The sequence below is a fragment of the Colobus angolensis genome, unplaced genomic scaffold (assembly GCF_000951035.1).
Source record: "Colobus angolensis palliatus isolate OR3802 unplaced genomic scaffold, Cang.pa_1.0 Scaffold94, whole genome shotgun sequence".
NCBI lineage: Eukaryota > Metazoa > Chordata > Mammalia > Primates > Cercopithecidae > Colobus > Colobus angolensis.
The window spans coordinates 6,417,531-6,441,734 of NW_012123376.1; the positions used below are offsets into that span (position 1 = coordinate 6,417,531).

General features: G+C 32.4%; 1 long non-coding RNA gene across 1 annotated transcript in view; it reads right to left on the reverse strand.

The window, feature by feature from the left end:
* The window catches only part of LOC105504654, a 65,873-nt gene that overhangs the window by 2,594 nt on the left and 39,075 nt on the right, over nucleotides 1-24,204 (reverse strand). The window contains exon 2 of the long non-coding RNA XR_001000639.1: nucleotides 8,599-8,660. This is a non-coding gene — a long non-coding RNA (uncharacterized LOC105504654). The remainder of the gene's footprint in view (nucleotides 1-8,598; nucleotides 8,661-24,204) is intronic.

Genomic DNA, 24,204 nt, shown 5'->3' on the forward strand with positions numbered 1-24,204 from the left:
AGAAATTTCAAAGTATCTTTATTTAGCCATGATTTCTGCTGCTTTCAGATCAGTAGATGAGTAATACTAGTATGCAACGGAAATTATGTGCATGGGGTGTTCTGAAAACCACAACCTCTCACTTAGACAAGGAATGGCTCATAATTTCTCAATCAGAAGTTGCTACCAATTGTACTGACTGGCACACCGTCTAAAAAAATAAATGCTTCTTTCCATTGCTACTCTCTATGATTATTATTGTTGTCTTTATATTATTATTATTTCTATTATTGTTGTTATCATTCATATATTTACAACCTGTGCCAATAGGACTCTGCTAGTACTGGCAGACACATGTTCATGATCTTCATGGAAACTGCAATACAGAGGAGAAATACACACTAAAAATATTTGGGTTTGCAGGGTACCCAGAAATCAATTGGCAGATACATAATAATGAAGAGATATTTGCCCACATTCAATACACATATATTTTAGAAGGTATACAAATTCACAAAAGAGTCACTCTTCATTTTGATATACTTTGAAATACACATAATTACCCATGGCGTATGCTGGCTGTAATGATTAATTTTGTAATTGCGATTATTAGCTCTTATGAAAACAACATCTCTCACAATGTCATAATAATAAGTCTTAAAGAAAGTTTTTCTTTAACCATTCTTCTCAATAAGTCTATGGTGCTGTTATGTTAAACTATTTGACTTTGTGTGTGTGTGTGTGTGTGTTTAAATACCATTGTCCTCCATTTCCCTAACTCTATCTTAGTATTTATTCATGTATTGGTGTATTTAACAAATATTTTTGTGTGCCTACGTGTGACAGACCACTTTCTGGCAAAGCTAATATAGCTATGAACAAAATATATAAAAGCCCTAGCTTTCAGAAAGTTTAACTGGGGCAAGACAAATAAAAAAATGAACAAAATACACAACACTCAAAATGTAATGTGGGTATAGGGGAGGAAGATCATACAAATGGAAACTGGATTCAAAAGGAATGGAGGTCAGGGGACTGATCTGTGAAAATGTGATATTCCTACAGAAACCTGAAGGAGGTGAGAGAGTGAACCTTGTAGATATTGGTATTGGTAGAAGGAAATTCTTGGGAGAAGGAACAGAGAGAGCAAAGGTATCACAGTTCGTTGTTTCTCCAACAAGAACTTCAAAGTAATAAATATGTTCAAAGTAAAATATATAGCAATACAGCCTTATTTACATAAATTATAATCTGAAAAACCAAAGCAATTATCTAGATTATTAACACATTAATATCCCTATAGGTTGATTAGATGGGTATTCGTAAGTTACCCGGGAGAATAATACATTTTATTGTTACAGTCTGATCCCTAATATTTCATAAAGTTAGCAAATGTGTACAGAGAAACTTTGTTTTGCCAGTAATTCTTTTGGGCCTCCAAACTCTCAAGGTAAATAAGTCCCAGGTTTTGCTCCCCAAAGAGTCATTCTTGTAGGAGAGAGAGACATAAGTATAATTCATGGTAATATAATTTAAGTATCACTATGGAAATGTATACAGAATGCTACTGCAAGAGATGGATAGTTAATTTAGCTTAGGAAAGGATAGAAAGTGCTTCATAAAGAAAGATATGTTCTAGTGTGAACTTGTAAGAGGCTCGACATATTCAAGGCCAAGTAAAGGAGAGGTAAGAGAATTCATAAAGCAAATAAACAAGATAATTTAACATAATTGTCACATAACTATTTTGAGGAAAGTAATTAAAGCTGCTTTATAGGAGTTGATTACTATGAGTTAGTGAGTGATCTTGTTTCCACATCAGCTAATGAAAACAATCATTATAATAAATTATAAAAGCTTATATTGACTGAGTGCTTTGTATGTGCAAAGTGAGTTTCATCAATCCTCAGGGTAACTCTGTAAAATGGGCACATTTGTAACTCCATTTTGGAGAACAGAATATTTAAATCAAGTAATCATTCAAAGGTCAAGAGAGTACCTGGTTGAAGCAGGAATAAACTACTTGTTCTTTACTATGAGGTCAAATTCTTAAGCCTTGCAAACTATAAGCAGTGGGAAAAGCTCTGAAACTGACTCATTGAGCTGAAGAAAATTACAGATCACTGTGTCCTATTCATTTTACAAACAAAGAAAATTGAGTAAAATGATTTGGCTCCTTCTCCCTATTTACAAATTCAAAAGCAAAACTGGAAAACGACTCTAGTCTCTTTATCTGGTATTTCATATTTGGCAAGATTTTCTAAAATAGTATTTTGCCCATTTGGAACAGATCTCATCTCTTTCCTTCCTATCAGCACATTTTCAGAACCTGTCTGTTTAGTAAATCCTGAATGATTTATATTTGAAAAATAATATAGATCTGATTCAAGAAACTTTACCCCAAATTTCTATTTTTGAGACCTTGGATACATTTATCTCTTTGGCAATGAGTTCTTCATTTTTATAAAATAAAAAGTTGAATTGAATGTAATATCTTATACCTCTCAAAATCAATGGTAAATGCTGCTGCTTTTTATTGTTCTAATTGTGCCCTTGGATATTGCTGAAATGTCAGTTACCATTGAAAATAATATTTTACATTTGTATAACTGAAAGAATCATCCAAATTTTAACACATTCACTTTTTGAAAAATAAGGAATCTGAATATTTTATTTTAAAATTCCCTGTACAGTGGAGAAAGCAGATATTCAAAAGGTTAATTTTAACACACTCATTCAGTAAGAGTAAACAGAAATTCAACCACAGTTCTTCTGATTCAATGTCCATTAAATACTTTGCTAAGTTCAGCGGTCTTTTGAATGAAGCACAGTTTTACGACCTATGATGTGACTAAATGAGAAATCAGAGCCATGAAACGTGAATAAAAATTGAAAAGAGCAGGATCTGCCATCAATTTGGGAAAGAAGTTAAAAAGTAAAATAACTACTGATGGAAGCATTTGAAATTGCTTGGAAAAAATGGAAGCCAGCATTTCTTAATCAATCTTGGGATAGTTGGACACCTGACTTAAAAGGACGACTGATTGACTTCAGAATCTGGAAAGCTGTTGGTAAAATTTTGTCATTAGAGTGTTATTATTCCATTCAAGGTTATTAATTCAACCTTTAGTATAACTTTAATGCTTTCTCTTCATTTGTCAGTTATTAGCTTTTGCCCTAGGTTGGATTTTAATTACATTTACTTTCTTTGTCATTAGATGTGATTTGCTAGGTCATTTTGCCATTTCAAAAATCAGTTGATGAGACAGCTGATGTACTTAATGAAACTTAGAGATGATTTTGTGTGAAATGATTCTTGCATTGTTATTTCAGTTCAACATATGTTATAGTTTCTTTCTTGTTATATTTAGGATTAAAAAATCAATATGTGTGTCTGCAAGAAAGAATGTATAGACTGCAGCAATATTTTGACTGTGATAATGCCATTCTGCTAAGATAGTTTATTATGGTGAGAGTATTATCCCAGAGAAAATCTTTTTTGTCATTGCCACTCAATGCTAATGAGAAACTCTTTTAACCCAAGAAATTAGTGATAGGCAGCTTAAGTCAAAGACAATATATACTTTGTCCTATAATTTTTTTCTTATAAAAGTTTTTGAATGTTTATCCAGTTATGAGTTAAATCATTTGATACATATGTGCATAATGCATATGTACATATAAAACAGTGCTTAGGGATATACCCTTTAGTATTCTTATGACATTTTATGTGTGTATGTAAGTATGGATATATGTATGGCTGTTTGCAGCATACTAAAGTAAATGCCAGTGTGAAAAGTAGTGGAATGTAGCATGAGAAATGAATTGCTTTGTCTAGTGTCACTAGCCACACAAGCATTAGAAAACATGGGATAAGATGGCATAGAGATGCTATGAGCCAGAGGTGCAGGCTCTTGAAGCAAAATATTTGAATTCAGTTTCAAACTTTTGTACTTATATAAGAATGAATTGGCAGAAATTGTTCTCTTTGTCTTAGTTTCCTAATTGTAAGATAGGGATTATAAAATCTATCTATTTTATAAATTAGGAGATATTTTTATGAAACTAATACAACATGAATTTTGTTCATATGTAGATACATTGCTTATAATATTTCCTGAAAAAAAATCACTTCTTGAATGCTATCTGTTACTGTTATTACTATCACATAGCAACATTTTAAATTTTAATGTCAATTTTCCTCTTATATTACATGTGTAAGTTATGAACCAAGGTTGTTTGTTAAAATATCTGCAATCTGTAAAGCATTTTTTTCTGTTTGTCTCTGCCTCCTATCTCTATTCTACTTTGGGATTGTCTTAGGGTACAACTGTAGCAGTAATGACCTGGAGGTCAATGACACAGTTCCTGTCTCTCTTAATCTGTGAGAGGCACCAAAAGGAGGGAGAACTATCAAGATACAAGAATATACCCTTTTTGTATTGTTCAGTAGCAAAATTTTGTGAGGAGAACAATACGGGAATATGATCATTCAGTTTATGCCAGTAATTATTTAGAGACCAAAGTAGATATTCTTTTTCAACAGTTCAGAATCAGTAAACGATGGTTCTCGGAGTTTGAGATGGACTCTCAGCAAGACTCAGTCCTCTGTTTTGTACCTGGATATTGATTCTCATAATGTCATTGATGGACATTAAAATAGTATTTTTTTTTTCTCCTTTTTGGTTCTGAGTCAGCTCTTCAAATGACCGTGAATTTATACTGAGCCAGAAGTGCTGAAGAAAGCTTCATTACTGGTGGATAAAGTGTAACACCATCATTCATTTTTTAATTTAGGCTCTGCTTAAAGTGTTGGAGGTTGTAATCAATTACATTAACACATGATGCAATTTGACTCATTTGAGCAATTTTAATCAGGATTTCATCCTCATCATAGTGCTGAGACTGCTGTATTGAAAGAAAATAATGACCTTTTGATTGCAACAAGGGATGTTGTCTTTCATGATTTTGTTGGACCTTTTGGCAGCATTTGATGCAGTTAATCATGACATTTTATTGGCTGGTTTATAGATTTTGGTAGAATTTTCTCAAGTAAATTAAAACCAATTCAAATGTTACCTCTCAGTGATCTATTTAAATATTTGTTCAGTAAGGTTCTTTGAGCTCTACTGTAGGATTCTGTAAGAAAAGAGCTTCTTTCTTTTTTCTTCTTTCCTATTTATATTTTGTACAAATGCACTCTCTTATAAAAGAGTATTTTGGACTTTTATAACATCATAGAATGCTTTGGATAGTATTTAACATCTCTGGTTGAAAAATCAGTGAACTGTGTTTGCTGCTGAAATATCTTACATTGGCCAATTGTATTCCTTTATTAGGTATGTCTAGTTACACATCTCTAGCTCTTAATTTGGATTTTTAGAGGGAGAGTGAGATTATATAGCATAGACATTCGGACATGCAGTAAATAGGAAACACGGTATTCTTCTCTAAGTCCAGATATTTTCAGAGGGATCTCAGAGGTCAGTGACCAAACTCTCAATAAGGTAGCTCTTGACATCATGTAATAATTTATTTACCTTGGATGTTTAACTGTATCGACATTATATTTGCAATTGTGCAGAAAGCAGCTGGAAGCCTCTTGATATTGTCTGACTCAGAGGCACAGGGAAAATACTAATGTATTTCATCTTTTGTGATTTAATTCATGAGAAACTTGAAATTTAAATGAATATTAAAGGATCAACAGTTGTTAAATATAAATGTATGTTTCTGGAAGAAAATGGTTAGCAATAGGCCTACAGATGATTCCTTCAATTCAATGGAGGGGTGTCCCCATGAAACAAAGAAGATACCCTGGTCAAATATACTCATAAATTGTGTAATGACGAACCTCTTGCAAAAATGTTACTGGTATTTGCTGGTGAAAAAGCCCTTATCTATAAAATGTGCTTCACATGTTGTACCTGTTTAATTGCTTAGTACAAGCACATGTAGAGCATAGGGATTTAAGAGCATGGCTCCCTGGTAAAGGTCCTGTATCCTGTATGTTATGTAAATATCAGAGTATAAAGTGGAGATGTATTACAACTAAAACATCTCTATTTTTATTTTAATCAGTGTAACTGCAAATATTGTTTAGAGACTTCGTATGTTATTCTATTCTAGAACATAGTGTCATGTAACAAAAAATAAATGCCTCAAAACAAACAACAACAACAAAAAAAAAACAAGTCAACCTCTGTGGCAGTCCCTGAACTTCTCTGCTTTGCTTGTACATTGTGACCATTTCTATGGCTCAGATTTTTCATAAATCTCAAGTTCTGAATGAGTCTGATTAGACAATGCAGTTCTTTTTATTGCAGTTTCTCAGAGGATTGCTAAAGAAATTTTGTTTTTACTTATTTTTTATGTCTTTTTGGAAATAATACAGTATGTATTCCTTAAGATAATGAAATTAAATACTAAATATGATTCACATAATGGATAATTATTTTAAATTGTATTTTAAATGAATTTGGAATTTTGTGTGAATAAGGATCCTTACATAAGTGGTCCTTTTTATTATAGTAGCAATAGTATTCAACTACTAATTATATTAATATATTATAGCTAAGCATTAATTTATCTTTTGACAATATTTCTGAATATGTCCCTAGGGATTTATAATTTTCAGAACACATATTTTCATTATATTTATTCTGAACAATTTCTTCCTAAAAGTAATTTCTTTTTATTTATTATTTACAGTATTCTGTTGCCCACACATTAACACTTTATTCCTTGGTTATCTGGCTCTTCAACTCCCTAAGCCTGCATATTGTTTGAATCAACCTACTGCTTTTCCCAATCTTACTTCTGAATTTAATGAGACAAAACCATGTGACAATGAGCTCTGAATTCACAGACATTTTCAATTTTATACAGCAATTCTTCAATATCCTTTAATCAAAACCCTCCTTGATTCTCAAAGCCTGCAGTTCACAGACTACAATTACATAGCAGATATCCGATATCCTTATTACAAACAAATAGCTTTAATAAGATATAAACTCCATCAATATTTTACCCTTTCAAACTAGAAAATTATCTGCATTGTAATACCACTTTCTCCTTAACCTTCTATCTGAAATGACGGTGTTTTTGTTTTCCTGAAGTATAATTTCTCCATTTTAAAAAATCTGAAACACATACTTTCTTCCCGATGGGAGACTAGTTCCATCAGTTGTCTTGTTTTCAGCTTCATTGTCATTCTTTCCCTGTCTAATTATTCTTGCCCATACCTCTCTATTTTAAATAAAGTAGAACCAAAAAATAAACATAAGTACTGTGTGCATCTTGTGTAGCTACTGAAGTATTTCTCTTTTCCTCCAAATCGTACAAGTTCTTAAAAGAGTAGCCTATGGTTTATAATCTCCAATCTTATATTTATTTATTTAATACCTTGCCTATTACCCAGCCAACACTGTTCTTCCTGGTATTACTAAGGATATTTCAGTTACCAATTTCAATAGTTGTTGTGGTGGTAGTAGTTATTGTTGTTGCTTTGTATTACCTCTTTTTTCTGAAGTATTTACTATTGGTGACCATCCATGTTTTATCTAGTTTTTCTGATAAAATGTCTGGTCTCCTCTAACTTCTCTGTATGTTTATTGATTGTGTTCTTTCTTAGATCCTCACATCAGTTTGACTACTGAAACTTTAGTGCTTTCCAGGTTCTTTCATTGACCTACTCAATTCACTTATTTCCTTTGTTATTTTAAGAAGATTCATGGCTTTTTACCAGTCCTAAATGTTGATAACTTCAAATCTTTCCCTTCTCCTACTGTTGTCTTCTGAAATGCAGACCAAAACTTGTAATAACATGCAGGCTATCTACACTTTGATTTGTTTAACTTATCCAAAACTTTACTCGTAACTTGTTACTGTTCTCAAAACGTGCACGGGAAGGTACCATCTTTAATCCACTCCCTTATATAAGCAGAACTCCAGAAGTAATCTAGGGAGAGGTTTCCATTATAGCATGTCCCAAATTCGTTGCGGGTATTGTTCATCTCTGCCCTCTTATCAGATGATTATCTCTCATCAAATGTAAGTTTATCTGTAGACTCCAAAGTGTCGTGAAATGTTACCATTTTGTTTGTGTTTTATGGTGTAAAAAATGCTTAGATTCTTCTTATATCCTCATATATGATATCTTAACAAGTCACTCGATTTGGTCACATTGATATATTAAATACCTCTCAAAACTGCTTCATATTTTCTATTACCTCCACCCTCAATTCTTTTGTTAAGAGCTTTTTCATATCAACCCTGGATTATGACCAGAGCCATTTAATTAGCCTTCATGAATCTAATGTACCTTCAAACTCAATCCAATCTCTATAGTGCTGCCAGAGAGCTCTTCAAAACCTAGCATACAATTTATTTGTCTAAAAAAATCTCAAGATCATTATACACTTTTAAAAGAGCAAATCAGTAACCCACATAAGACACACCTTCGTATTGCAGCAGCTGGCTGTACTGGCAGTCTGGTCCTTTTACCCAAATATTCTAATGGTTCATAACACTTTTCTTCAAGAAAACCTTCACTGATTTCCCTAAGTTGGGAGACGCATCACGGTGTTTTTCTATAATCCTAATTACAATAATATTTACCCCGTAATGTTTCAGTTTGCTCATGATCCAATTAGGCCATGGTCCTTTCAAAAACTGTGAATCTGTATGAATTAATAAATGTATCAGCATTAAAATGATCCTGTATTTCTGAGTTAGTAATAGAAAGGCTTAAATATATAGACCACTTGTTTTAGAATGTCATTTTCTTTTCTGTCACTTGACTATATTAGCTGGCATATCAATTTATTCTCTTTCAAGTAGTGCCAGTAAACACTCATCTCTAGCATTTGAATTTTGTTTCTGTGTTTTTGCTTTAGAAACCGCTATAGAAACCACCAAATTTCTAAGCAAAGAGAAACATAGTTTTGGAAGTAAAATTTGAACATAGACTTTGCACGTGAAACTTGAGATGAATCATTTTAATTTAATTTAATTATGTATACTTGTGGGGTAAAATGTCTTGTTTTGATCTATATATCTATCTATATATATGAAGATTCAATCAAGCTAATTAGCATATCCATCACCTCATCAACTTAACTATTTTTATAGTCACATCATTAAAAATATTATTTTAACAAACTTGAAAGATACAATACATTAGTATTAACTGTGGTCACCATGCAGTGCAATAGATCACTAAAATTTATTTTTTTCAGTCTAACTGAAACTATGTACCTTGTGATTAATATCTCCCTTATCCCCAACACTTTTCACGCCTTCCTCCCAAACCCAGACTGTCTTCCTACTCCCTTTCCAAGAGATAAACCATTTCAGATTCCACATACAAGGTAAGATCATGCATTATTTCTCTTTCTGTGCCTGGTTTATTTTACTTAGCATGATGTCCTCACATTCCATCAATGTTGTTATTAATGATAAAATTTCTTATTTTTAAGGAGAGATGAGTTTTTGTTAGAATGGAGTAAAATCAATTGAGGCCATGTCTCAGGGGAGGAAGAAGATCGGCATGGCATGGAAAAATTTGAAGCCTCAGCAGAAATAAAGAAGAAATATATTTCAGACAGGAGGAACAGAGTACAGAATATATACAGAAACAGGAATTAAAATATGATTTATTAAAATATTTCCTAAACCCATATGTTAAAAATCTTTCATCTTTCAGTTACAGTTCATCTTGTACTTACCTACATCTTCTCATTTAATTATAAAGTAATATTATTTGCTATTTCTCACATGATGACAAAATTAAGTCTTTTAAAGTTTAGTTGATTATTTTTGTTATTAAAAACAGCAATTGCTCACTATAGGAAATTGAGAAAAAATAAACAATAACTGTATTTTTTCAACTTCCCTAAATAATTTTTGACATTGATAGTTTAAATGTTTTACAGTTCATTTGAGCCTCTACTGAAGCTCTCTGCTTAATTTTATAATCAGCAAATCTCAAGATATAAAAATTTGGTAGAAAAAGAGACTAATTTTATTAACATTTATGTGATACATAAATTATATAACTCATTTTATTTTGGAAATTGTGAATAAGAGTATGCTGATGTAAATATCTCAAGGCTTTAAATGATTTACCATTGTGAAGTTATTGACGATTAAAATTATGACCATAAAATTTACTAATATTTTAACGTACTCTAATTATATTCTAATGCCTTGGAGAAATAAGACTATATACAATATAAATAACCTCAAGCAAAATTTAAATCAGAGTTTTTTTCGTTTCAATTTGAAATAAAATTATATTAATCCTAAAGGAATTCCTACCTTTTTGTCTATTTGAGATTAAGAAAAAAATCCTAATTAAGAGTATTTATCATATAAACAGTTGTGCAGGCTTAATAATAATAATTTATCAGTAGCCTTATGAAATTTTAACAACTTGGTTCTCTAAATCTATATCGCTACTTATAATCCATCAAGAGAGTTTTAATGTTCAGACTCCCATCATGTGTTTCTTCCTTTATTGTTAATTTTTTTTTGCCAGCTTCTTTTCCTGAATGATAGACTCATATATGAAGCTCCAACTTGATTTTGAAGAGACCAAATAAGGAGTATAATTAGTAAAAGTAATAATCAATGAAATGATTAAAGCAGAAAAAAATGAAACACAGGAAAGCTAATTCCGAAGGGTCTACTTTTTCTGCAAGCAAAAAAATAGCCAAGTACCATATCTTGGCATTGACAGATTAATCAACAGTTTATAATATATTATACTCTCTTTTTAGGATCATCTCCCTCTGCTCCAGCAAAAATAAAATATTCTCTCTCTTCTTAACTCCCATGGGATAAGAAACACACAATTCTTGCCATATGATCATTTTTTTCTTATTATTTTTTTCCTCTAATGCATTAGTCTTACAGAAGCCCATCTTTCCCATTGCATTTTTTCTAATAATATCAATTTATTTTTTCCAATTACAAGGCAACAGCTTCCCAGGACCACTCTATTGTCCCACCATATTCTACTTTATATTGTCATCAGTTTGTTTTAATGCACTTTATTAAATCCCACTTGCTGATAAATACAAAATATACCTTATGTATTTGGTAACTAAGAGATTAAGATTCTCCTATGACTTATACTAAATACCAAGAAAAACTATATTGTCATTCGTGGAAAAGGTATATGTAGTTAACGACAATTTTATGATCCAGATGTAGTTTACTTACTGTATAAGAGTGTAATTATTTCTGTTTATATTTGTAATTTGCGCTATTACATGGCATCAAATATTATTTTACCAAGGATATGGCCATAAATAAGATTTATAATGTAGTTAACAATGACCCATATTAGTCAGATATACAATAATGCCTATGAAGCTATTCTGGAAACATGTTTTAATTTAAATTGAAAACAAAAATGTGGCTAGCTCATAGAATAAGCATCCCCTAATTAACACCTTGAATAGGTGAAATTGTACTGAGAAGATAACCAATAAACTGTCACAGAAATGCCTATTGGCAGAAGACGTTCAAAAAAGAACTAATTCATACTTTCACCTTAAGAAGTGTAATAGTGTATATTTTTTAAAAAAGAAGTTTTTGCCACACAAAATAACCTTATGTTTTATTGAGGATTTGATGAGATACATTGTAATAGTATCTCATAATCATAATGTTTATGATAGATTAAGAGAGCTTAAGTAAATGTATAAGGTGAGCATGCCGTCATTGAAATAAAATTTTCTGAAAAACTGTATGGAATGTTTATATTATTACTATTGTTTATATTTAATCATTTAAACAATTTATTTTAATTTCAGCATACTCAATATTTTAAAAGAAATTTTTAAAGAAAATTTACAGAAGTAGATGTTATTATTTCAAGAAGATAGTGTATTCAGTACTTTCATAAAAATAGCTAATTTAGTAGAAAATATTTCTAGTAAGATCAAGATTAAAAGTTTTATACAGAGATGTTCACTTAGTTTGAATGTATTTTATAGTCACAAAATATCCCATTATGTGTCTTATTCCATAGGCAGCTATGATAAGACAGACATTTTGCTGAAGTTCTCTTGCTAGGACTGAGCAAAGAACTTAAAATCTGTGTCTACAAACAGGCTGACAATATTGCAATTTTGATATATTAGCTGCTCTTTAAATTATATCACTAATACATATTTTTAAGATAAATATGATAATACATCATTGTTAGTGAATTATATTCTATAGAAAATTTTCACATTGTAACTGTTGTGTTTCATGTATGATGAATGCAAAAGTACTAAGGAAATATATATTAATGTATAACTACTTTTTAAAAAGAAAAGCAATAAACATACACACAGAGCAGTACTGCGAAAATTATCTTGAAGACTTACTTTTAGAGTTAACTCATGAAATAGAAATTTTCATTTGCTGTTCAAAATTATAATAATGTTAGGATCCCAAAGTACAATTTATCTAGAAAGATTGCCTCTCACTCAGCTGCATAGATCAATAAAAGCTCAATATTATTTTTTAAATCATATATTATACATACCTCAGATACATATGTTAAATAATGTTATTGAGTAAGCTAAGAGATAGTATATAAACAATAGAAGATAAGTGTGTATCTATGCTATTCACAATAATAGGACTTTCTGCCATCACAAAATTCCCCAGAAGATGTCAATGCAAGGCTGTAAGATATTACATTCCAAACAGAAAACTGAACTAAATCAATGAAAGTCACTGGGGACATCATGAGTATAGCTACAATGTCAACACCAAGTGACAAGATGCCAGTAAATTTGTTTGGAGAAAATTTGTTAGGTAAAACAAAATAATTTTAAAAGATAGTTACATATTAAAGATATATTTTTAAAAGTAACATCACTATACAACTGAAAAATGTACTATATATGAAGGTCTTTTAAAATATAATTTTTCTTTTAAATATACTAGTGACAAAAATCATCCAAATAAGAGAAATGCTGGGAAAATTATTTGAGAAATAGGGAGCTGAAAATTTTTACTTTTAAGATTAAATATTGTATCACTTCAAATTTCCTTTTGATCATCTGTGTGTCTGTGTGTGTGTATTAAAAAGACACAAAAGCTCCATTTTATGAGAGAGAAGGAGAGAGACAGAGATAGAGAGATGGTTGCACAACATGACAATTTATACAGCCATCCAGTGACCACACAGGGCCATTTCTACAAATCCTTCTCTACAGGGAGAACTTTATATCTGTTCAGTACTTGTTCTCCCTTGTCTTTCTAAAATATTTTCTAGACCTTACTAACCTATTTACTGCATCATAAATTAATTGTGACAGAAAGAATGGAAGTCTATATTTTTTTCTGTAAGAAAAAACATGTTATAAACTTATTAGCCAATGACAAATTTATAACTAGATGATATCCTAATATATAAACAAAACTGAAAAAAAAGGAAAAATTCACACGTCTCTTAGCTATGCACTTTAGAAAAACCTCCAAAGAAGCATATAAATACATCTCCAAATAAAACCAAGAATAGACATATATCTGGAAGACAGCCAGTAGTAATAAAGCTTCTCAAATAGAACTCCAGTGCATGTCACATTTGAGAAATGAGACCATGCAATGTGTTGCTTACAGTCCTCTATAAATAGTTTAGTTTACGTGTTGTGTGTGCATGTGTGTAACAAAAGATCATTTTAATTTTTATTAGTAAAATAGAAATTTTACCCAATAATTTATACTTTAATTAGGTTTCTGGTTATGTGTGAGGTTGAACTTACATTTCTGAGTTATACATATCATAGAACTGCCAAAATGTTTTCACATAATTAAAAGCAAATGGTGATCATTCAAAAATCGTTCTCATAGTAGCTTGTACTAAATGTGAACACATACTGCTGAAACTAAAATCAACACAAGAAGACGTTTGGTCAGTGCAGAATGTGTAAATATTTTGATTACTGAATTCTTAATAATCTTAGCAAAACTATAAAATCACAAAATATAAAGAATCATACTTGGAAAGAAAAGTTGAGTTTACACTGGGAAAATTTCTTCAAAACCTGCATGCTTTTCAGTTTCTCATTTATTTCAGTGTTACTTGGGACATCGGTTAACAGTTTAATTCTATAGGTCTACAAGATTTGCTAGATCTTCAGAACCTCAACAATATCTGGTACAAACTGAGTAACACCAATACATACTTATTGAATGGAGTATGTAATAGTTAACCATAATTAATCTTCAGATACTTCTGAAGATTTCATTAGATTTTTCTTACCTTTGTATAATAAAAATTGTGATATAATGTATTGATTTTAATGATCATCACAGTACATATTTTATTCTTTTTCCATATTTTATTTTGGGAACAATTACTTTATTTGATAAAAATTTGATATTCCTTGTAACACGTGGTGTTATTTGAGGTAATGATGAACATTTAGAAGTTGAATTTTAGAATCTAGTATCCTTGCCTCTATGTATATCTTTCAACTTCTGAGATAACCTGAGCTTCTAAACTCTTTCATTTTAAGAAACGACTTCTTGGAATCAAATGTATGTGATGACAAACACATTGATTTAGGTTTTTGAACACGATGGTTTGCAAAGCTAGATAATGTTGACAATATAAAAACTGCAATAAAACCTTGTCAATAGACAAACTCCAATAAAACATTGTTTAGTTGGCAATCATTCTCATTGAAAAATATGTTCATAAAAAACAATGAAATACTTTCATAACTAACAATGAAATAACTATATTTCTCAAAGCAGTGCACAGTATTGATATTTATTACTGTCATGCACCACTTAACAGGAATATGTTCTGAGAAATGCATCATTAGGCAAATCTGTTCTTGTGTGAACTCCACTGAGTGTACTTAAGTAGTATAACCTACTACACACCCAGTCTACATGGTATAACCTATTGCTCCTAGGCTACATACCCATATAGCATGTTACTGTACTGAATACTGTAGGAAATTGTAACACAATTTTAAATATTTATATACATAAATATATCTAAAGATAGAAAAGTGACAGTAAAATTTTGGTATAGAAGATAAAAATTGGCACACCTAAATAGGACAATTACTGAATGAAGATTACAACATTGGCAGTTGTTCTGGATAGGTCAGTGAGTGAGTGAATGTGGAGGTCTAGGAGATAGCTGTACATTACCATATTCTTCATAAAGACTGTACACTTAGACTATGCTAAATTCATAAGACATTTTTCAAGTTATTTTTTTAATAATTAATACTAGCTTACTGTAAGTTTTACACATAATAAACTTTTTCCTATGTAAATCTTTTTACTTTTCTGTAATAACATTTAGCTTGAAACAAAAACACATTTACAGATGTAAAAATATATTTTCTCTATATTCTTATCCTATAAGCTTTTATTCCTGTTGATTTTCCTTTTTTTTTTACATTTTAAAAATTTTGTTAAAAATGAAGGCACAAACGCACACGTTAGCCTAGGCCTACACAGGGTCAGAATCATCACGATATCACTAGGCAACAGGAATTTTTCAGCTTCACTAAAATCTTATGGGTCCACCATTGCATATGAGGTCTGTCATTAATCAAAACATTATTATTGCAGTTCTTGATTGTATTTCAAATGTATTATGATTTGTTATCACTACATCCTTACCTATAGAAAGTCACCCAAAATAGAATTAAAACTGACAAAGATCAAGTTAACAACAAAAAGCAAAAGTAATAGAATATCAATGCCTGTGTAGTAGTTTACTTACGAGAGAGTATGTTTGTTATCATGGCCAATTTTCCCCATATTCTTTGCCTTCATCTTGTTATTGAGCAGATTTTGGTATTAAATACACATTTGTTAATATCATACCTGCTCACATAAAATAATTTTAGGCAATTTATATTAACAATTATATAAAATCACCAAACATACTAAAAAAAAAAAGCCAATTGTTGACTGAAGCTCTATTTTGTATCAAGCAATGTATACACATTTTTTTTATTTAATCAGCAAAATAGAATAAAATAAGGAAGAGAAAACTTTGTAATACATTCTTCCATTTTATAGAAAAAGGAAATGGATCACACTTGGTTAAGTAACTTGCTCAATTGTAAAGTGCATTCAAATTCAGAGTTCTACAATGTAAAATTCCATGCTTTATAAATATATACTAGTCTATCCATAATATATTGTCAAAAATTAGATACTAAAGACATAAGAGGAAGAAGAAATCCTACAGAGGACTCATTTTATTAATGATAAAATCCAAAATTTACTTCTGAACATCTGAGGACCTAAAACTACTATCTACCAAAATTGTTTGCGTAGCTGTTACTTTCTATATTCTTTAGGTTAAGATATGTCTTCTGGAACATTCATTTTCTTCACATAAACTTTTGATAAGAGCAGCTTAGTGCACAAAACATTTTAAATCTTTGGCAAAATATATACAAGAAGTATTTTCTTGATTTTACTTCAAAAAGATCGGCATCTTCTGAATACCAAGTGTATGTGCAGACAATACTAGTGATGCTTTATTGAAAAGGTGAGTGCATTTGAACTATATTCTGGTCTTAAAGGGAAATGGAGAGTGTCAGATATACACATGCTTAGGAATATTAACAATATGAATCTGATCTCTTCTTGTCAAGCAGGGGTCAAATAAGCTAAAGTATCCAAATGGGTGATAGGTTAACATACTGTGTCATGGGCCTTATTCTGGAATCTCTAAAGGGCTGTACTGTGATGGTGCTCTAGTATGTTTCTTTCTCTATTTGATGTTAAAGGGATCAGAAATAGAGTTTCAAAGAGCAACATGAAAGTGATATAAAGTGTTCAATCCAAAGGTTATGAAAGATGATTTTATGAAGAAAATCAAAGGTGCTCTATTTGCAAGCAAGGCTATTTCAAAACTATTGAAAGTATTTCTCTGAAATCAGAAGATATATATATGTAATCTGCTATAATGAATAATAGTTACAGGTGAAATCTAATTAAATAAAATATCATTGCAACAAAAACATGTAAAATATAAAAAACTTCACAGGTACATAGCGTTTCACAGTTTGTAAACACTTTTCTGTACAAGATCTAATGCAAAATAAAAATCACTTACAAAACTTAAAAATAATAACATTGCTGAAAGATGGGGGAAAGTTTTAAACTTTTAGGTTGATTGATGCTTATGTTTTCAAAACCTCCTCACAGACAATATTTTTTAGATTTAGAAAGTATGACTTGCCTGAAATCATAGGGAGCAAAAGTGTCACTCTTTAAAATCGGAGTCACCAGTTTCAATCTGTAAAATCTACTGTTGCTAATCATAACAGGAACCACCATGTGTATGTTTTAATGCCTTTATAAAAAACATATATTCATGAATCTAATATTTGTAATAGATTTTTCAGGTAGATATTACTAGTATCATAACTTTATGTTAAGAATACTAAAGGTCAAATAAGTTTAACATCCCTATACAATACTGTTTGCCAAAATCAGCCCTGAAATCCAGGTCTTTTAATTTAAGATTACATGTTTTTCATACTATGCTGGATTGCTAGACTGTACTTCATACTCAAATCGCTCCATTAATTTCAGCACAGTATAGGAAATTTATAGGTTCTTTGAAGTTTCCTGTATTACATTTGATAGAAATAATACACCGAAATTAAGAATTCCAAAGTTACACAGAACTCTTTTTGTAATAAAGTGGGTTTTTAAAATGAGCAAATAAACTTTTGCTTTCTTTATCCATTTACCATAAAAATCCTCAATACTAACCTTCCTTCATTGTCCTCACTTTCACATATTCCACAGGCCACTGTGATCTGTCTCTCCTTTTATTAATCTAACGAAAGAACTCCTATGTAAGTCACTAAAAACTTGTTAATTGCCAAATACAATGATCTTCTCTCAGTTTTTACCTAAGTGACTTCTCTGAATCATTTTCAATGTCATTCATGTCATTCACAATCTTCTATTGAAAATTCTTTGATGTTGACTCAGCCTTTCCTTTTTAACTTTTGGAAGAATGTTTTTCAAGCTTGTTAGATGGATCCTCTTATTCTGTATCTCCAATCTGCCTACAGGGCTGAAGTCATACCTTCATTGACTTAATGGATGTTTCTCTGAGATTTTACTCAGGAAACTAAAATCTTTCCAAAATCCAACTCACAGTCTACTCACAGAGTCAGGATTTACTTCTGATTCTGCAAGTAAATTAAAGACAATACTGCCTGTAGATCTCTCTACTCTCTGACTTATTTTTCGCTACACTCATCCTTATCCACTCTGCTTCATCTAAATAATAACTTTTTATTTACCTTTCCCATTAGCTGGAATACTCTTCCCCAGGTTTATGCATGACTCTCTCTCAACTTCAAGTCCTCATATTTAAAATTCCTAGTATTCTTTTGTCTCCATCTCCTTTCTTGCTTAATTTTCTTCACAGACCTATCAGCATTCTCCAGATTATATATTTTTTGCATATCTGTTTAACACCTGTGTCCTCTACCAAAAATGAAGTACCTTCTGATCAAGGGTTGTTACCGGTTTTCTTTGTTGCTCTAGCCGTCTGATATGACTTGCCTATGTCCCCACCCAAATCTCATCTTGAATTGTGGTTCCCATAATCCTCACATGTTGTGGGAGAGACCAGGTGGAGATAATTGAATCATGGGGCGGTTTCCCTCATCCTGTTCTCTTGATAGTGAGTGAGTTCTCATGAGACCTGATGATTTTATAAGGGGCTTTGAACTCATTTTGCTCTGCACTTCTTCTTTCTGGCACCATGTAAGATGTCTTTGCTCTTCCTTAATCTTCCACCATGATTATGAGGACTCCCCAGCTATGTGGAACTGAGTCCATTAAACCTCTTTTTCTTTATAAATTATCCAGTTTCAGGTATGTCTTTATTAGCAGCATGAGGACAGACTAATACACCATCTATAGCACTTTGCTTGGTAAATTCAACTCATTGTTGAATAAATTGGTGAAAGAATATTTCACTCCTTTCTTTTACATACTTTCCACATAAAAATAAATATTATTTGTGTCATATTATTTGGAACACAATTTAATTGAGGCCCACGGCATCGTATTTTGCTCTTTGTCAGTGTCCCTGTCTAAATGGTATTAGTGACTCTTTGCTCTTTTTTCTCAGATCTAGTATCACAGAAACACGAGCAGCACATTTCTAAAACACAGATTTTATCCTTTTAATCTCTCATAATAAAAGCATTTACCAAAGGACAAAGTTCAAATCTGTTTTCATTTTGCAACAAGTTCTTCACAGTCTTATCCTAATACACAGTTCCAACTCCTCACACTCTCCAGAATTATTTCCACATTGTAGCTATACAAAAATAATTATTGTAACCTGATCATAGTCTTTTTTCACATGTGTCTGAGAGCTTTACTTTAGAGCCAAGTTAACTATCCTTCTGCTATCCAACTGGAAAATACCCTCTCAAGCTTTCAAAACATCTTTTATATGATATCTTCTCTGACTTCTTCAGGAATAATTATCACACATTATGCTGTTCTAAAATATCCATTCTTCCTGGAATTATTAGCATCTTAATATTGTGCTCATGTAATTCCCTGGCGAAGCTATAACATTAATGAGAGACATTCAGGTGTTTATAGAAGGAGAACAAGTTGAGAGTTGCAAAAAAGTAAAAATGACATATATTATGTAGATAGAGAAACCAGAAAAACCTGGAAGAAGATAAAGTATAGAAAATGAAAACAAGTATGTGATAGGAAGTATATTTGTCAGCATGTAACAATATGCTTTTGAGGTCTGGACAGACAGCACAATGAGGGAAAAGACAAAAAAGAATAATTGCAAGGTTTAGTTTGTGTTAAAAATTTAATAAAAAACTTTGGATCGTTATGCTTTTCTAGGACCTATACTAAATTTCAGTGCTACAAAGAATAGTAAGAAAGACAAGCATTCTTCCCTGAGGCCCCCGCTTGGCAGGAAAGTGGCTCCTAACTGGGAGATCAGTAAGTTTAAGTAGGGTCCCAGCAACAGGGCAAGGTAAGGAAGCAAAATTCTAGCATACCAGTAAGGGAAAGGTTAGAACATCTTTTGTAGGAGTCTAGGATAAAAGGGAGGTTATCAAGCACAGAGTTCATTAAATAATGTCAAGTTAGAGCTCCCGGTCAACAGCTGAGATACATTAGGGGTAGAATCCGGGAGCAAAGTGTGAGCTCAGTCACTAAAATTGGACTGCTAGGTTCAATTCTGACTAATAGCAAGAATGATATCATAAGGAGCAACAGAATATAAGCCTTTAGCTAGTTAAATGCCTTCTAATTCACCTCTGGATTACTTCTAAGAACAAACACACTGCAGGGAATTATCAAGGGCTCCCATAATGAAGATAAGATGAATGAAAATGTCAGGAAGAAGTACAATCCCATTTCATTTCCCCTTTAGGCTGTGACGTCCTCTATGTTAGAAACAATGTTTTATTTACCTTTATATCAGGATTTAGAATAACTGAGAGTACCTATTAAGTACACAGCAAACATCTATTGCAGTGATTAAACAGAATTATACCTTCAGTTACTGTGTTCTGTTTAATTTTACCATAGGGACATGGTGATGTGCTATCAAACATTACAATAGAGGCTATAAACACACAGAGTATGTCAAAGTAAGAAATGGAAAAAGAAAACAAAACACTTAAACCATGTATTCATTTTTCTTGATCTTCTGTGATATATCCTAAACGCCAATTTTTGACTACATAATTGCATGATGACAAAGTTTTCATGTGATGGGAGAAAAAAATGGGAGATGGAGATAAAAGCTAAATCTGAAATAATATAGGAAATAAATTCATATATCCTACTTTGATCATATGAATTATTTTGAAATCTATGTTTTAAATGTAAAAAGGGAAAAATATGATGACATTTATCTAATTAACAGCTTATATACACTTAATGATATGATGAGGGATAAAGACAATATATTTTGGGGTACTGTGATTATAGCAACACACTGAAATTTGACTGCTAAAATTATTTTCAACAAAATTTGGACTATAAAGGGGATTCTATTGTTTATAAAAAATTATCTGCTGAGCATGGTGGTTTATGTCTGTAATCCCAGCACTTTGGGAGGCCGAGGTGGGCTTATCTCTTGAGGCCAGGAGTTTGAGAACAGCCTGGCCAACATGATGAAACTCCATCTTTATTAAAAAGAACAAACATTAGCGCAGTGTTGTGGCATCCTCCTGTAATCCCAGCTACTTGAGAGGCTGAAGCAGGAGAGCACTTGAACCCAGGAGGCAGTGGTTGCAGTGAGCTGAGATCATGCCATGGCACTCCAGCCTGGGCGACAGAGGGAGACTGCTTCAAAAAATAATAATAAAATAAAATAAATAAAATAAAATAAAATAAAATTCCCTGTCTCTAAGTAGGTGAGTTTCCACAGTCCAAATTTTAAATACCAATAATGCATTTAAAAATAGTCACTCTCTTTCAGAGATAAATGTGTACTTTTACTCCCCACTATATAGAAGTAGATTTTCTCTGTACCAGTTTTTTTCTATATTATTTATCTTTATCTGACTTATCTCCCTAAGAACTAGGTATATGGCAAATACGATCTTTCTGTACTTTCTTCACAACTCTTCTGTTAACATAGATATATTTTAAAATGTAAACATCTATTAAAAAGCAAAAAATAATAAAAAGCCGTGCTTTCTTATAGTTTTATATTACTCTGCCCATTATTTATCCATGTTTAATTTACGACTAAACTCTGAAAATCTTCAGGCATCATTAAATCAGAACATATTTTTAATTTGCATATAAATTTATGTAATGGTTGTATCATGTTATCTACTTAGTATTTCCTATTTTGGAGCACCTTGATTGCTTCTATATATTTTTAAATAAATAACCCTATAGTGAATATCATTCTACATAAATTTTTCTCATTTCTGCATTTTGTATGTTTTTGACTTCAATTTCTTTCCTTTTCTTCCTTTCTTTTCAGTCAATTGCTCTGAATAGGGTTGTTTATATGTCATAATGGATTTTTTTGAATTAACATTTCTAGGTTATTGGATTACAATTTTTAAGACTGATGCAACTGAAGATTAAGATAGCTGACATAAGTTAAAACAACTCAAATTAGAATTGTCTTACTTTATCCATATGATTCATAAAATATAAGCATTCTTAATACAAAAACCATTAAAATGAGAAAAGAATCAAATTTGTTGACTGGCTGATAATATCAACTGCTTCTTATTTTCTCCTACCCTCCTTCAGGGTTGCATCTTCTCTCAGCCCAAGAATTTTCCATCACATAGTTGTGTGTGACTAGACACATGTGATTGCAATGGATTCTCTTGAAGTATTACTTGAATGTTCACATATGAGGAACAAGTTGAGTCTTAATATATTATTACCTATGTATGATATTTGTTTTATTCCCTAATCAGGTTATAGACATTTTTGATGCCTCATTTTGTAAATCAGAAGCAGGCCTATGACTCATTTATTTATTTTCATTGAGAATATGACAATAGTTTCTTCGTTTTCTTCTAAAACTATCTTCAAAACTATGCAGAAGACATATTTACCTATGCTTCATCTCAGCTAGGGTAAAAATGTTTAGTAATACTCCAAATTGAAAAACAGTTTACTCTACATATACATTATATGACCAACTTATGCAGACCAGTAAAAATTATTTTGACTTTACATAGTATATGAACATATTCACCATAAATTTAACCTTTTTCCTACATGTGACAATCATGACAAGTATTTTGTGTAAAAAATATACTCAGATGCTGAAACCTGTTTTCATTTCCCCTTCTCTTCAGTTAGGTAGTTATTAGCAGACCATTAAGAAATGGCTTATATTGGAGGGGCAAAGCAAGATGGTCTAATAGGAACAACTCCAGTCTCCAGCTCCCAGTGTGAGCGACACAGAAGACAGGTGATTTCTGCAGTTTAAACTGAGGTAACGGGTTCAGCTCACTAGGGAGTGCCGGACAATCGGTGTTGGTCAGCTGCTGCAGCCCAACCAGCATGAACTGAAGCAGGGGGAGGCATCACCTCACCTGGAAATTGCAAGGGGGAAGGGAATCCCTTTTCCTAGCCCGGGGAACTGAGACACACAACACCTGGAAAATAGGATAATTACCACCCCAATACTGCGCTTTACCAAGGGTCTTAGCAAACGGCACACCAGGAGATTATATCCCACACCTGGCCAGGAGGGTCCCACGCCTGCAGAGCTTCCCTCATTGCTAGCACAGCAGTCTGTGATCTAAGGGAAAGGCAGCAGCAAGGTTGGCGGAGGGGCGTCCACCATTGCGGAGGCTTAAGTAGGTAAACAAAGATGCTAGGAAGTTCGAATTGGGTGGAGCCCACAGTAGCTCAAGGAGGCCTGCCTGTCTCTGTAGACTCCACGTCTGGGGACAGGGCACAGCTAAACAAACAAACAAAAAAGGCAGCAGAAACCTCTGCAGATGCAAACGACCCTGTCTGACAGCTTTGAAGAAAGCAGTGGCTCTCCCAACACGGAGGCTGAGATCTGAGAATGGGCAGATTGCCTGCTCAAGTGGGTCACTGACCACTGAGTAGCCTAACTGGGAGACATCCCCCACTAGGAGCAGACCGACACCCTACACCTCACACGGCGGAGTACACCACTGAGGCAAAGCTTCCAAAGCAAGAATCAGACAGGAACAATCACTGTTCAGCAATATTCTATCTTCTGTAGCCTCTGCTGCTGATAACCAGGCAAACAGGGTCTGGAGTGGACCTCAAGCAATCTCCAACAGATCTACAGTTGAGGGTCCTGAGGGTTAGAAGAAAACTAACAAATAAGAAGGACACCCACACCAAAACCCCATCAGTACATAACCATCATCAAAGACCAAAGGCAGATAAAACCACAAAGATGGGGAAAAAGAAGGGCAGAAAAGCTGGAAATTCAAAAAATAAGAGCGCATCTCCCCCTACAAAGGAATGCAGCTCATCACCAGCAACAGATCAAACCTGGATGGAGAATGACTTTGACAAGTTGAGAGAAGAAGGCTTCACCCATTAAATTTCACAGAGCTAAAGGAGGAATTATGTACCCAGCACAAAGAAACTAAAAGTCTTGAAAAAAGAATGGAAGAATGGATAACTAGAATAATCAATGCAGAGAAGGCCATAAACGAACTAACAGAGATAAAAACCATGACA